Genomic DNA, 15,314 nt, shown 5'->3' with positions numbered 1-15,314 from the left:
CTGAGCAATCTCATTCGCTACTTTGTAACTAGGTGCAGTTACACGCAGCTTGGATTGCTTCACTTGGTGAATAACGGTCCCAGGATATTTACGCGTCAGCTCTCTAGAGATCGAGAGCACATTCAAAATCTTATTTTTGCGCCGGAAATAGACAACCCAAGGCCCAGCCGAAGACGGTTGATAAAACCGCGTTCGAGCAACGAGATCTTTAGGAGGCGTATCGCCTCCATCCGATTCGTCCATGCGGGATAAGAATCAACCGCAACCAAATAATTATAAAAAAAAAACAAAAAAGTAAAAAAAAAAATTATAATAATAATAAAGTACAAAAAAAAAAAAAACAAAAAAATGCTTAAAGATAACTTATCAGTGGACTATTTTGTACGCACCTCCCCTATACGGGCAAAAAAAAAATAATAACAAAAAAAAAAAAAAATATCGAGAAAAAAAAACTTAACCGATTAGGGCTGTTTTGTACAAGCCTCCCCTATTCGGGCAAAACTGGCACCGGGAGAGAGACAGAAGTGAACCGAAAAACAACCTTGAACTCAACCTTGTTTGTTCGGAGATGCGAAAGCAATTCAAAAGGATGTGGAGTAGGTATACAATTGATACTTATCCGTTCCCGTTCGATGACCGCAGCTGGTCTTCTACACCGTAGGTAGGCAGAAAAAACGTGTCGTCGTTTTCGCTGCTGATGCAAACGGGGGATCCAATCACCGGGGGATGATGGTGACAATATCTTCTCGTGGCACGATACCAGTTGACCCTTGCCAATCTGGTTCGCTTCCTTCACGATGCGCGGTTTAAAGCACTACGGTACAATACTGCACTGGTAAAAACCACACGGGCGGTGGAAGAAAAAACCAAAAAACTACCGACTGCCAAAAACTGAACTGGCTTGTTCAAGCGCACAGCAAGGAATGTTAATATACAGTTATCTATATAAATAAAAATGGAATGGTGTTTGTATGTCACGAAATGTATTACGAACGGGTCAACGGATTTGAATGATTCTTTCTCAATTTTGTTCCCCTTGACGACGTGTTTGTGTCTATAAAAATCCCAGGATATTTACCGGGAGAGTTGAAAAAACGAGCGCGAACGAAACTGTCATTTTGTATGGAACGATCAATAGCGTTTTTCAACAGCCTACTTGATGGCAAGACGAAGTTTGCCGGGACCACTAGTATAAGAATACAATTTTACATTCAGAAATGGAATAGTGAAAAGTGAAAAATGAAAAAGTGATTTGTTTGATTTGTGTCCTCAGTACTGTTGGTTTTTGGCTGCCCCAAGTTCACCGAACCATCCGGAAGTGACAGGCAGCACATGAATTTAGAGAATCAATCCGGTGAGTTTGTTCCAGTATGATACTTTTTCTTTTGTGAGCCTTCCGGATCGTTTTGGTCCGCGTCCGGATCGTTTTGGTGACCCTGGAGGGATCGGTTTTGCTTTTTACTGGCTATTGAGCAAAAATATTACTGCACAATCGACAAGCATTTCGCGAAATACTATTTATACTATAAATAAGCTATTGTTTTCTCTTTTGATTGCTGGCATTCAAAAGATAAAATTGAAAACGCTTAAACAATAAATGTTTATGGTCTATCGCCAGCTTTCTAGGCGAATCCTGACAATATACCTTCCCCAACCTCCAACTCCGTACCACTTATGAGGGTGTCGCTGAGTCGGTGGCCTCTCATTAAGTAAGTGCTACATCAACATTTCCTTCCCCTATCCCAAGTTACGGTAAAGATAAGCGTGGCCGGGAATAGTGATATTCATGCTTTTACTATTCTTGTTTATGATTTGAACAAGGTATACTCTCCTGCTTTGTTCCTGAAAGTAGTCAGGATGAGATTATTAAAAAGAAACATGAATGTTGCTAGTATCCAATTTACGAAGTATACCGTAACTACGCTAACGCTAACGCTAGTTCATTATGGACCTTGGGAAACTTGGAAGCTGCATTGGATACTCCTCCTTACTTGATATAAACATTGAAGTTTCCATTAAAGTTTATCACTCATACTGGCATACTTTTACTTCTCAGCAGCCGCTTCTTTCATTAGCCATTACGTTCCCACTGGAAGTCCACCTCTCACCTTAGTGTTCTATGAGCTCTTCCACAGTTTTAAACTTAAAAATGTAAATAGTAGGTGGTAATTCTGACAAACTATACTCACTCCGTTTTCGTTTTTGTTTGATGTTTGCAATCTAACATCACCTGCCGATACTCACTGTTTGCACCAGAAAGTTAAGTTAATCATAATTATATTTTTTTCAGTAAACGATATATTATGATGAAAACTCTTCCATTTTGATTTTTTCTTTAAACCTGAATAAAACCATTCAATTTCTAATTTATGACACATAATTTGCATACTTCAATGTTGCTTAGAGAATCTCTAAAGCAATTTAATCATTGTTGCTATGATTAATTATTGATTAAACATAAATCATTTATTGGCTAATGATAAAGTATGCGCTAAACGCTTTAAAGTATGCAACCAACGGGTTATACACTAGATAATGAATAATATTACTCATGATTAACGATTACTTATGATTAATCTCATACATAAATCTTTTCAACATTGTTAAAGCAAATTAATCACAATGTTTAATCGAAAATCGTGACTAAATTTATATTTAATAATTAACCCTCTAATACTCAAATTTTTGTTTTCGATCTAAATATCATTTTTAGTTATCTAAAATGGTTCTAATCACGTTTTGGGCAATGATTTATTTTTATTCGCAAATCTATGAATTTTGGTTTTTTATTTTTAAAATTTTTAGTTTTGAACATCCCTACCCTTTTTCATTTTTTCTTGAAGCCTCTTCTAGTTACTGATTTTTGGCTATAATAAAAATTCAAACTTTAACAAAACTTTTGAAAATATTAATTTTTTAATAGTTTTCTGGAAATATTTTTATTTTCCGTGCAATTAACGGAAAAACAGGTTTGATTTTTTTTTAATAACACCAAGCTCTTTTTTTTGTAATAGGTTGATCGTAGAAAAATATAAAAGGTACGATTTTTTATATTACACGTTAAATGAACCCCGGGCATTTCTAGGTTATATAAGAATACATTTTTTCAAACAATTTTCAAAAATACAAAAAAGTTTCATAAGTCATAAAAACTTTTCTTATATGCGTGTTATGAGTCAAGGTTAAAGCCATAAATAAAATAATTTTGATTTCCGAGCTACGATAAAATACACAAAATTCCAAAGTGTACCCCGTCTAAAGGCGGGGTTGGGTATTAGAGGGTTAACGCTCTGGTTCGCACACTACTGGGCTCGTATATCTATATGATTCAAATGCACATTTTTCTTAGTTTTGCTATTTGCTGATCCTGTCTCGTAAAATTACTCCCGGGACTTGATGGTCCCTTGAGTATCGACTTATGGAGAATCAACTGTATCTGGTTTCCCTGGTAAAACGATTTAGAACGAACTTGATTCAATAAAAATCGAAGAAGAATAAAAATTCATTTACCGTTTTGATTCATATTACGGACAGCTTCAAATTCCGGACACTCTACTTTGTATGGGAAACATTTCACATGAAATGTTTCAATTTTTGCTGTTCAAAAGTTATCAATTTCGAGGCTCTTTTTAGTAAGCTTTTTCCATAAATATCTTCGAAAATTTATAATGCCCAACTACCTTGGATATCTATTTAGTGGTTTGACGATTTCAATTGATGATTTGACTGTTCCATCAATGATTATCATGAGCTGTCCGGAATTCGATTCAAAGTGTCCGGAATATGAGGCAAAAGTGAGGAAGCGTCCGGAATAAGAATCATGCAAAGGCCACACATTTTGATTTATTTAAAATTATTCAAGTTGCCGAAGCGTATTCTTTACCCACCATTCGAAAGGTAAGGGCTTCCTATGCTCGATAACGCTAAGGTATCATACATAATGATTTATTTTGTATGCTCTATGCTGGGTTATACTTCACTCAGTTCTTAAATGTCCGTAATATGAATCAAAACGGTACAAAACTGTTAACAAAAATTCTAAAATTTTTCACAGAGTGACAGAGATTTCATAAGAAAATACCTACTAAATTTTCTAGTTATTTAGAACTGGAATCATTCTGTGATCAATCTGAAATTGCGAAATTTGGTTAAAAGACGGTTGAGAAACATTATTGTGAAATCGAAAATTTTGATCAAATTTGACATCAGGCACGTAAGGGTTAATCATAATCATTAATCATAATCATCAATCACACTAAGTTTAATCATCAATAATAATCATTAATCACTTAAAATTAAAGTTTAATCATTAATCGTAATCAAAGTCATTAATCATAACTTCAAGACTTCCAATCATTAATCATATTTAAATTAAATTCAATCACTAATCACTTAATCAATCACTGGTACCCGTTAATAATTAACGATCTGGAAGGGATCAAAAAAATCATCAACATAGGGAGATGTATCGAAATATAGAACATCGAAATGTAATATTCGAATCGACTGTAATATGTTTGGAAAATTGAAGCAGTGTCATGATAAATCTGCAAAAGCATTTTTAGAGGTCTCCTGAGAGATATTTCTAATCAAATTCTCTTAGGACTGACCATCAAAACGCCTTGATTGATCTGTGCTTGGAATCAAGAACTATAGAAGAAATGAAAAAGTGATTCTTTATTTAAGCTAAATTTCTGTAATTCTTAGGAAAATTTCTTACGCAACTACATTAGAAATTCTTGGACGTTCTTTGTAAAATCTATAAAAAATGTATGCGAGGATTACCGATTTTTTGAGGAATAATTGTGCACTTCTGAAAGATATTCCAAGAAAAAATCCTGTAGTAATATCTAGCATAATGTTTGCTTATACTGTGGAATTCATTGGTCTGAAAAATGTTTACAACATGTTGTATGAATGTTATTTTTCTCGATTTCACAGGGCATAGAGTATCTTTGTGCTTGCTTCTCACATGCAGAAAAGATCAATTAGCAAATTGGTGACAAGACGAGCAATGCAGTCGAAATTATTTTTCCGGGTTACAACAGTTATCAGGGGCCTTTTTCAGCCGAGTGGTTAGAGTCCGCGGCTACAAAGCAAAGCCATGCTGAAGGTGTCTGGGTTCGAATCCCGGTCGGTCCAGGGTCTTTTCCTAATGGAAATTTCCTTGACTTCCCTGGGCATAGAGTATAATCGTACCTGCCACACGCGAAAATGGCAACTTAGGCAAAGAAAGCTCTCAGTTAATAACTATGGAAGTGCCCATGAGAACACTGAGCTGAGAAGCAGGCTTTGTCTCAGCGAGGATATAATGCCAAGAAGAAGAACAGTTATTGCAAACGAAAAATGGTCCTTATCATACTACGCGCAAGATTTATTCTACAGGTTTATCCGCTGTCCATCGATTGTGCTTACGAATTTTTGCAGCCCCATCGCTTATAAACTTACGTCAAAATGATTCTCGACGTTCGCAGGCCTTTTTTACCTATCCACATGCATATATGCAAGAAAACGATCCGAGAGTGGTCCAACAAGCCCCCATACTCCACTCCGTGCCTCCTCCACCACTCGCCTCCTCGGCTCTGACACAACACTCTTCGCTTCTCGAACGCTCTCAGCTCAGCTCATGCGGTGCCTCTCCTAAGTATGTTAGTGGGCCAAGGACGACTATCAGTTTTTATTTTCGTCTTTTTCTTCGTGTTTGCCGCTGATGCCGCTTCTTCTTCTTCTCCTCCGTCTTCTTCGGGCATCGGGCTTCCACTTCTTGGCTTAGATCGTCATCAACGCGCGTCTTTTCGCGGGTGCGTTCGTTTGGTGCGTGCCTCCTCGTTGTCTGTCTGTGTGAAGGTAGGTAGCTATTGTAACTCGCTCCTCGTTTAGGGTTTTGTTATCTCCATCTGTTTGTGCGTGAGGTTCTCGCGGCAATCGGCGCTAATCAGTCGGTAACGCATTCTAGAAGAGTTGCTCGCGCATGGCATTAGTGGACTGCACCAAATGCGTGGCTATTTCTGCTTACACATTTTCATGGAATTATGGTGGTGTTGATAGCTGAAAAATCAACTGGTTGTCAATTTGTTGCTAAATAATGGCTTAGCGACATCGGAAATTTTGCCTTTTTCAATTTCAAAGACTACTACCGTGCTGCATCAATACCCGGACACTTAAGCTGCCATGAATGTTCAAAATCCGTTTTGAATAGGTTTCCTTCAAAAGTGATCAAAGTGTTTTTATGTAACAAATACTTTCATGTTTTATCTAAGCAAATATGATTAATTTTCCGATAAAATTTAAGAATTTACCATAAAAATAATTAAAACAATGGAGCATGTCTTGTCCTTAAATCCGGACACCAGCACGAATCATGTCTGTAAATCCGGACACTTTTAAATCGAAATCCGGACAACTATTTATTAACATACTGTTAATAAAACACTAAATGTAAAACTTTTTGAATCATCTCAATTTATCACGCTCTTTCAAACTGAAGCAATGCGTATATTTTTTTAATAGTTTATACACATAAAAATATGAGAAAATGTATAGTTTGATTACCTGGACTGAGACGACCGTGGGTTGAACTGCATCAATCACTTATTAGTTAAATTTTTTCGTATAAAACAACACTCTGACTATTTTTTATCATTAATCTCACTTGTATTAATAGTCTTGAAAGTTTTTCCGGTTTTACTTGTACATTTTGTTTTTACACCTTATAAACACAATATTTGATTTTGATGTCCGGGTTTAAAACACTTGGCTCCAATTCCGGACAGCCTCTTTCTCAAGACGTTTTCACTGTTTCAAACGCGTCTTTACTCCAAATTTTTGTAATGCTGTGTCGCTAAACTCTTAAACAATCACTTCGTGCACAATTATGTTCAAATCACTACATTAGCAGTATAATTTCACAACCAAACATTGTGGGTGCGTTCGTCGACACTATCAACAAAATCACTTGCACCGCGTAGAAATGACGTTCAACTGGAGTAACTTTTCTGTTTTGTTATTTTTAAATGATTTGAAATGGTAACTAGATGATACATGAATGTCAAACGATCAGCGTTGTTCAAAGCAAAAATTATAATATAAATTGAAAATGTTAACATATTAATTTTGCCTTAAATTAACGATTATTATCATAGTGTCCGGATATTGGTCCGTCAGGGTTTTGATTCACCACGGTAGTTTAGGTTTAGGTTTTAAGTTTCGAAGCTCTCTTTCTGGATATCATTAAATTCATTCGATAATCCATATATATCGTGTAACTTTTTAAAAGGACCAATATAATATTGATAGGCTCTGTTTGTTAACTATCTCTTCAATCAATAACTGAGCCTTTTCAGTTGCGTTTTTTTTTCAATGAAACGCAATCCAAGGGCATTGTCTTTTGATCTATAGAGAACAAATTGTCCAAATGCTATAGTATTACACTGTTATAATTGAAAGATTGTGAGAGAGAAGAGAAATCTTATTGTAACTTGAATCCTTAAGTTAAGTTTAGCAAGATTTGTCTTTATTTTTATCATAATATTAAGGATGAAAACAGAAAAAAATTACTTGTTTTTGATTATGAATCGTGGTTTACGGCTCACAAGCCGAGTGGAAGTTTAACAACTACCGAAAAGCTAAACATTACATATAATTTGCAATTAGATTAGATGGACAAATTGATGTGCGTTCATGAGTCCTCTCATGGCGTAGTGGTAACGCGTCCCAACTAGAGATCGGGGAGTCGTGAGTTCGATTCTCACTGAGAGGACGTGTAACTTTTTCGCAAATCTTCACATCAATTTGTCCATCTAATCCAATTGCAAATTATATGTAATGTTTAGCTTTTCGGTAGTTGTTAGAAAACAAATGTTTGAATTCAATTTAATTGATAGCTGACTCTGATGTTGAGACGTGACGCCAGAAAGAAGAGGAAGGATATGATATGATGTTAATTCACTGCTATGTAAAAAATCACGAAACTCAGGCCATTATATGACAATGTCAAAAGATGTTCCAAAATCGATCATTTGGAGCTTTATCGAAACCTGTCGCCGAGTGTCATGAGATAATATATAACCAAATTTGTGCGAAAAATCATGAATTTTGAGCCGTCAAAAGGTATCTTTGCATGATACAGTACGCGTTCGATTTTGGCAACACGAAACCGAACGGTTTTTTTTCCAAAATTTGTTAGATTCTGGCTACTATTATCAATAATTTATACAATTCAATAAAAACTAAGGTTGTGGAATGGCTTTGCAATTCAGGTCACAACAAATTGTGTTAGAAAAATGCACCACGAAAAGGACGATCGATTTTGGCGACATGATATTTTTGGACGTCTTGCCAAAATTGAACGGACACTGTATACTAAACGTATCCCTATGAGGTCTCTACCGGATGATATCCGATGACAATGTTTCCAAAATGACCACAATAGTGCACAAACTTAAACAAGTGTAATTTATCAAATAGATTAATGTGAAATTCATATATTGGTTTATATTAGGACCAATAACACAGCATAACAAATATGACATTTTTGCGTGTCTTAAGGATCAAATTATGTGTCTCTAGTAGATTTGGGGTTGCTTAATCTGGTGCCATTCTCAGAAATGTTCCAGAACGTCACAATTTTTAGCTACAGGTCGCCAAAGTTGTATAAAACACTGGTTTCATTAATGTTTACATGAAATTTAAAGTACAATTTATCAAACTTTTTTATAATCTAATCCACCAAACATGCAAAATAGAACTTGAACTTTCATTTCAGACACAATTTGATTGAAATTTCGATTAAACCGATTTTTTCAACATGCTTGCAGTCTCCATACAAAATTCTTCATTTCTTCTATATGGCGAAATGCAACAATTCTCTAAACCATCAAAAAATAACTTTTCCGCGTCGAAAGTATTACAAACTTTGATGATAAGTATTGTTATACATATAAAGTTTGAATTCTGTGGCAAATTAAGCCAATATATTACCTTACAAGCTGGCAAACTTGCATGCAAGTTGGCTGAAATAGTCGTTTTTTGCATTTTCAACAGTCAATATCTCAAAAACAAGACGTGCTATGATATTTCTGAAAACGGCAATGAATTCAGCAACCCTTAATTAAGTGAATAGCGGTATTTTGGTGCTGGAGACAAAAACGTATTCCGCAGTGTAATCATGGTGTCTGGAGTTACATCCAGAGTGACAACTAAACGGTGCGCTTTGCTTCATTTCAACCGGAAGGTTCTTGGTTCAAATCTCGCTCAAGTGTTTTTTGTTTTGTCGATCGTAAACAGATGCGCTAGTCATGACTTTAGGCATGAAGTTCATGATTCCAAGCGATCCGCAACAAAAACATAACGCGTGTTTTGCGTTACGACAATCTAACGCTTAATATCATGAGTCCAAATCATGGTGTATTTTCAAAAGTTGAAAACACATTGGATCAATGATATCATGAGTCATTGTCTTTTTATTAGATTCTGATTTCTACCGGGGTAAAGTACGTGCAATGTTGATTGTTTGCCTCTACTGGTTATAGACGCTGGTATATCTTAACTGAATAGGCACAGTTTACTATCGATCAAAATGAAAGCTTGCATATAAATCTTCAGTTTGTGATGGAATCAAACCAGGATATGGTAGACCAACGAAATAAACAATTATTCATCAAAACAATTCACGATGCTTCGGTAACCAAAACTGAAAGCTGCTCAGAATTCATGAACAAATCTGTATGTACTTTACACATCTTTTCAAATACAGTATTGCTGTGTGCGTTTGAAACGCAAATATCAAATGCGGAAACACCAAATGTGGTAAGATTTTCCACAAGAAATGCGATGTCATAGATAGGTTTTTCTATCTAGGACAGCGGTGATTTAGATAATCGTTGCTAGGAGTCCTTTGATAAGTTTGTGTTACCGCATTTGGAAGACATTTTGTCAAGATTTGCACCTCAAATGCAAAGAGCAATACACTTTTTTATATGCCATAACCTCAAATTTCATCACTCTAAGTTCCAGTATCACACTTATAATGATCAGTGAACGGTTCTCAAAAAAGCCACAGTTTAGCCAAGAGTTCGTTACGCTTGAATGCACGTTCAAGTTCTGATACAGTAGATTTTTTTTCGGGACAGTTAGTGTTATAAAAATATTTTATGTATGGTACAAACACAAAATTAGCTCCATAATATTTTTTAAAGTTGAGCCCGTGAAATATCAATTGATTGTGAAAATGTTTTGTGGCAAATGATTTCAATTTGTCATTAAGAACATTTGAATATGATTAACGATAAATACCTTCTTAGTCTATTTAAAATAAATGCTCTCAGTAATTACGTCTCGAAAAGAGCGTAACTCAAAAATTTTAACAATCTTCTCATTCATAACTCCGCTCAGAGGAAGCAAACATCTGAACAAACCAACTATGAATCAAGTTTTGAGGGGTAACAAAAATCCGATTAAATATCTCTGATTTCCTTTGAAATTGTGGACTTATACCACCAAAGGGGCGTTACTTCAAAACAGGCCCTACAATTTTTTCAAAACGACTGGTGAGCACAGATTTTATGGACATTTTTTTTCTGATAATAACGATCTGGGGAGCACTGTATAAAAAAAAGTTCCATGTGCCCCGAATCGCCCCGGTACATGTTAGAGGAATCAAAAATATCCCATTTTTTCAAAATAATGTGTCTCATACCTTCGAAGATATGAGAGATGCATAATTAATATATTTTGAAGAAATGCGTAGTTTTACTCTCAAACCCCCAACGTCTGACTTTTCATGAAAAATGAACTTTAAAAAATCATAGCTTAGCCAGCTATGGACCGATTTTGGATCTTTTGGTCTCAAACGAACCGCATACTCTTCAAGATTTGTCATGATTCGGAAGAAATGGGATTGGCCACTTGGTTCCGGAGTTATTCCGGATTCAAATGGGGTATATTCGTTCCGGAAGTGATGGTTCTCGTAGTTTTTTCTAGATTAGCGGTAAGAAAATTATTCATTGCGTACTTTCTATGAATAAAAAAAGCCAGAAGGTTTAGTGACATTGGTTCTCATTGATTCTGGCCATTTCGGATACCCGGTCACTTGGCACCGGTTCCTGAATGTACCCAAAGAGGACATTTTTTTGAAAGAATACTAGCGTTCGACGGCTCAAAATTCATGATTTTTTATCCTGAACATCATAGATATAAGGTCAATGAGCAGTATGAGGTTCTGGTCACATCCGGATACCCTGGAATCGATTCCGGCAGGGCCTCAGAAGGACACTTTTGTAATTCTTCTCACTTATATCATGCGACGGCTCAAAATTCATAATTTTTTATCTTGAACATCATAGCTATAATGCCATGGACTAATATGAGCTTCTGGCCACATCCGGATACCCTGGAATCGGTTCCGAAAGGGCCTCAGAGGGACACTTTTGTAATCCTACTCACTGATATCGTGTGACAGTTCAACATTCATGATTTTTTATCCTGAACAGCATAGCTATAATGCCATGAACCAGTATGAGGCTCTAGCTTCTTCCGGATACCCCGGAATCGGTTCTAAGGGCGTCAGAGGGACCCTTTTCTAATCCTATTCACTCATATCGTGCGGTAGCTCAAAATTCAAGGTTTTTTACCCTGAACATCATAGCTATAGCTAGATATTACTAAGCTTACTAAGTTTCCCGGCGATAACTCCAGAAATGGATATCGACTCAAGGCTTCACTATGGAAACCATCTTTGTTGAATCCATTGAAATAGCTTTGGATCCATATCGATAAATCAAAGAGACATTTCTGGCTAACAAATAATGAATAAATTGTAAGAAGTATTTGTGAAAGATTGTTATAAAGAATACTGAGAAGGAAGAAAAATCATCTCAGTAGGTTTTCGTATAAAAATTCGCCAACACATTTTTATGTGAACTTTGCTACGGTGGATTTTTTTTATTTTCGTACGGGTTTGGGCTGAAAGGTCTCAGATTTTCATGAAACTTTTTCCACAGGCAGGGCTCATAGATATATGAATAAAAAAAATTGAGAAAAATTCAGGGTCGCCTATTTTCCCGGAAAACTCAGTTGGAATTTTTTTTGTTTTCCCCTGACACTACTTATTAGAAAAATCATAACTCAAGAACGAAGCATCATATAAACAAAGTTTTTTTTTAAGAAAATGAAAGCAAATTTTCTCACGAATAAAAGAAAAAGATTAACTGGAAACAGTTTTCCACAAAATTTTCCACCGTTGAGAAAATCCGTAAAGAAAAGCCGGAAAAACTTTTCAAAAAATTATTTCTGAGAAGATAATTTTATAAGCTTTAATCGCTGAAATTTTTGAAATTGTATTTTTTTCGTTTTTGAGTTATGGCCAATTTTGTGGAAAATGCCCATATAAGCCTTTTCTTTCAAAACCCATATTTCAATCGAAGCATCGGAAAAACAAGGATTTTTTATCAAAGCAATTGCAAATTTTCTAAAACATCTGAAAAAAAGATATGGGATTTTTCGACTGGGCTGTGTCGCAAAAGGTGAAAGACCAATTTAAAAAAGATTGGGAATTTATCTATGCAACTGAAAATGACTATTCAGAGGCTGATAAATTTCTTCAGGAAAGATTTTCTAACCTTGTTCCAATTCCTGGAACTAAAAAAATATCATTCATTTATACCAAAAGACGAACGAAGCATTTTTGCTAGTAAATTCTCAGATGCACATGAAAACCAAGAAAATACAGCATGCTTTGTTCTTAATAATACAAAGAAACGAAAATCTTCTGGTGTTAGCAACCAAAGACAATCTTCCCGGTTGAAAAATAGATAGTATTAAGATGAAAATGTAAGTAATATACTGAATAATAGAATAAAAAAAAAATTAAAAAATATTATAATAATCTCATTTGTTCCATAGAAAAGAAAGAATTCCTTTTCAGTGTAATGAAAAATTCAGGCAGAAACAGTTTTTTCAGTTTTTCTTAGCGGTGTAATTTTTCATGAAAAATATCATCCTTTCCGACTTATACTTCATTAAAACCAATCCCATATTTTTTTTCCAGATGTTTTAAAAAATTTGCAATTGCTTTGATAAAAAATCTTTGTTTTTCCGATGCTTCGATTGAAAAGGCTTCGAAGAAAAGGCTTATATGGTCATTTTCCACAAAACTAACCATAACTCAAAAACGAAAAAAAGTACATTTCAAAAATTTTAGCGATTAAAGCTTATGAAATTATCTTCTCAAAAATATATTCTTGAAAGTTTTTCACTGATTGGAACATAGTTTTTCCGGCTTTTCTTTACGAATTTTCTCAACGGTGGAAAATTTTGTGGAAAACTGATTCCAGTTAATTTTTTTTTATTCCTGAGAAAATTTGCTTTCATTTTCATATTTTTTTATTGTTTCTTTGATGCTTCTTTCTTGAGTTATGATTTTTCAAAGGAAGGGCTCAAAATGGTACATTTGAACATTTTTTACAAAATTGGCCATAACTCAAAAACGAAAAAAAGTACATTTCAAAAATTTCAGCGATTAAAGCTTATGAAATTATCTTCTCAAAAATATTTTATTTTGTAAATTTTCCATGAGTTGGAGCATAGTTTTTCCGGCTTTTCTTTGCGAATTTTCTCAACGGTGGAAAATTTTGTGGAAAACTGATCCCAGTTATTTTATTCCTGAGAAAATTTTCTTTCATTTTCATAAAAAAACTTTGTTTCTATGATGCTTCGTTCTTGAGTTATGATTTTTCAAAGTAAATAGTGTCAGGGGAAAACAAAAAATTTCCAACTGAAGGAAAATAGGCGACCCTGAATTTTTCTCAATTTTTTTTATTCATATATTGATGAGCCCTGCCTGTGGAAAAAGTTTCATGAAAATCTGAGACCCTTCGGCCCAAACCCGTACGGAAATAAAAAAAAATCCCCACTTCTTATTAAGATTTTTATGAGCTGTCCGGAATAATAATCAAAGTGTCTGGATTATAAGGCAAAATTGAGGAAGCGTCCGGAATAAGAATCATAGAATGTCCATACATTTATATTTGTTTAAATTTTTTCATTTCAGTTCGAGTTCGCTCTTAATTCATAAATAGCTGATGGATTATGGATCGTAATCTGTGTCGTAAAAATTCAGCCAAATGATACCCGATCAGTGCGAAGACGAACAAAAACAAACTCCGCTAGCACGAAGCCAATCTGACTATACGAGCGAAAGCGATGAGAAAGCGAGTGGGTGCAACACACGCACACATTCAGTTTCACCCACTGTTGGTGCCATTTCAATACTTAATTTCACCTAGAGGCACTGAAATTGAAAATTGAATATAAAAAATACAAATTAATTTTGTATTACTGGTGTAAGAAAACAGCAATGTGATGCCTCCAGTTGATGACTTATGATTGTCTTTGAAAAAAAAAACATAAAACTTTTGCAAATTGCGAATGTTTTTGTGAGGTATTCAGATGGAAATACCTGGGTGGTAAATGACTGGACAATGCGTACCATTGGTACACGTACCTGCAGGTATAAAATAGACCCCATTTGTGGTCCTTAGCCTCTTGTCCAGTAACTCCTATCCCTACCTCCCCGTGGCGCCGCCTGGGGTACGAGTAACCGTACGGAAGATCGGGTAACCAACCCCCGGTGGGACCTTGGTCGTATGCTGACAGGGAAGGGGGGCTCCTCTCTTCTGAGGGTGTAGCTTATCAGAGCGTCTGTTCTCCATGTTAGGGGTGGCTCAAAACAGCGTCTGTTCTCCATGTTAGGAGCGGCTGATCATCGTCCTAGTGCCAGCGTGGGACTCTAAACCGTGCTGTGCACGATGATCCTCCGGCGAGACAGGGGGTTGGTGCAGGTCTTACAAGCCAGCCGTAAAAATCATCAGTGCAGGAAAAATACAATGTAAATTCGGACCGGAACAATCGGCATAGACCCAGGCATCGAAAACGGACTGACGATTGGAAACTCGGATCATGGAACAGTAAGTCTCTCAATTTCTTGGGAAGTACCCGCATTCTTTCCGAATTATTGAGGGTCCGCAAGTTCGACATCGTAGCGCTGCAGGAGGTTTGCTGGAAAGGGTCGACGGTACATACGTATAGGGATGGTTATACCATCCACCAGAGCTGCGGCAACAGACATGAGCTGGGCACAGCTTTTATCGTGATGGGCGAAATGCAAAGGCGCGTGATTGGGTGGTGGCCAATCGACAACAGAATGTGCAAGTTGAGAATCAAAGGCCGTTTCTTCAATATCAGCATAATTAACGTGCACAAAAATCATTATCGGATATCTCAACGCTCAGGTTGGCCAGGAGGAAGAAATTAGACCG

The 15,314-nt window shown here is 35.9% G+C and overlaps 1 protein-coding gene and 1 non-coding gene across 6 annotated transcripts in view; one reads left to right on the top strand and one right to left on the bottom strand.

Moving 5' to 3' along the window:
- Positions 1 to 15,314, bottom strand: part of LOC5573425 (nuclear hormone receptor FTZ-F1) — a 628,100-nt gene that overhangs the window by 492,411 nt on the left and 120,375 nt on the right. The gene's annotated exons all lie outside the window — the stretch shown is intronic.
- Positions 7,687 to 7,759, top strand: Trnas-aga. Its single transcript has one exon. It is a non-coding gene; the product is annotated as a tRNA-Ser (tRNA).

This window comes from Aedes aegypti, chromosome 2, assembly GCF_002204515.2.
Source record: "Aedes aegypti strain LVP_AGWG chromosome 2, AaegL5.0 Primary Assembly, whole genome shotgun sequence".
Lineage (NCBI taxonomy): Eukaryota > Metazoa > Arthropoda > Insecta > Diptera > Culicidae > Aedes > Aedes aegypti.
The sequence above is the reverse complement of the archived record's forward strand: the minus strand, read 5'-3'. Positions and strand labels throughout refer to the sequence as shown.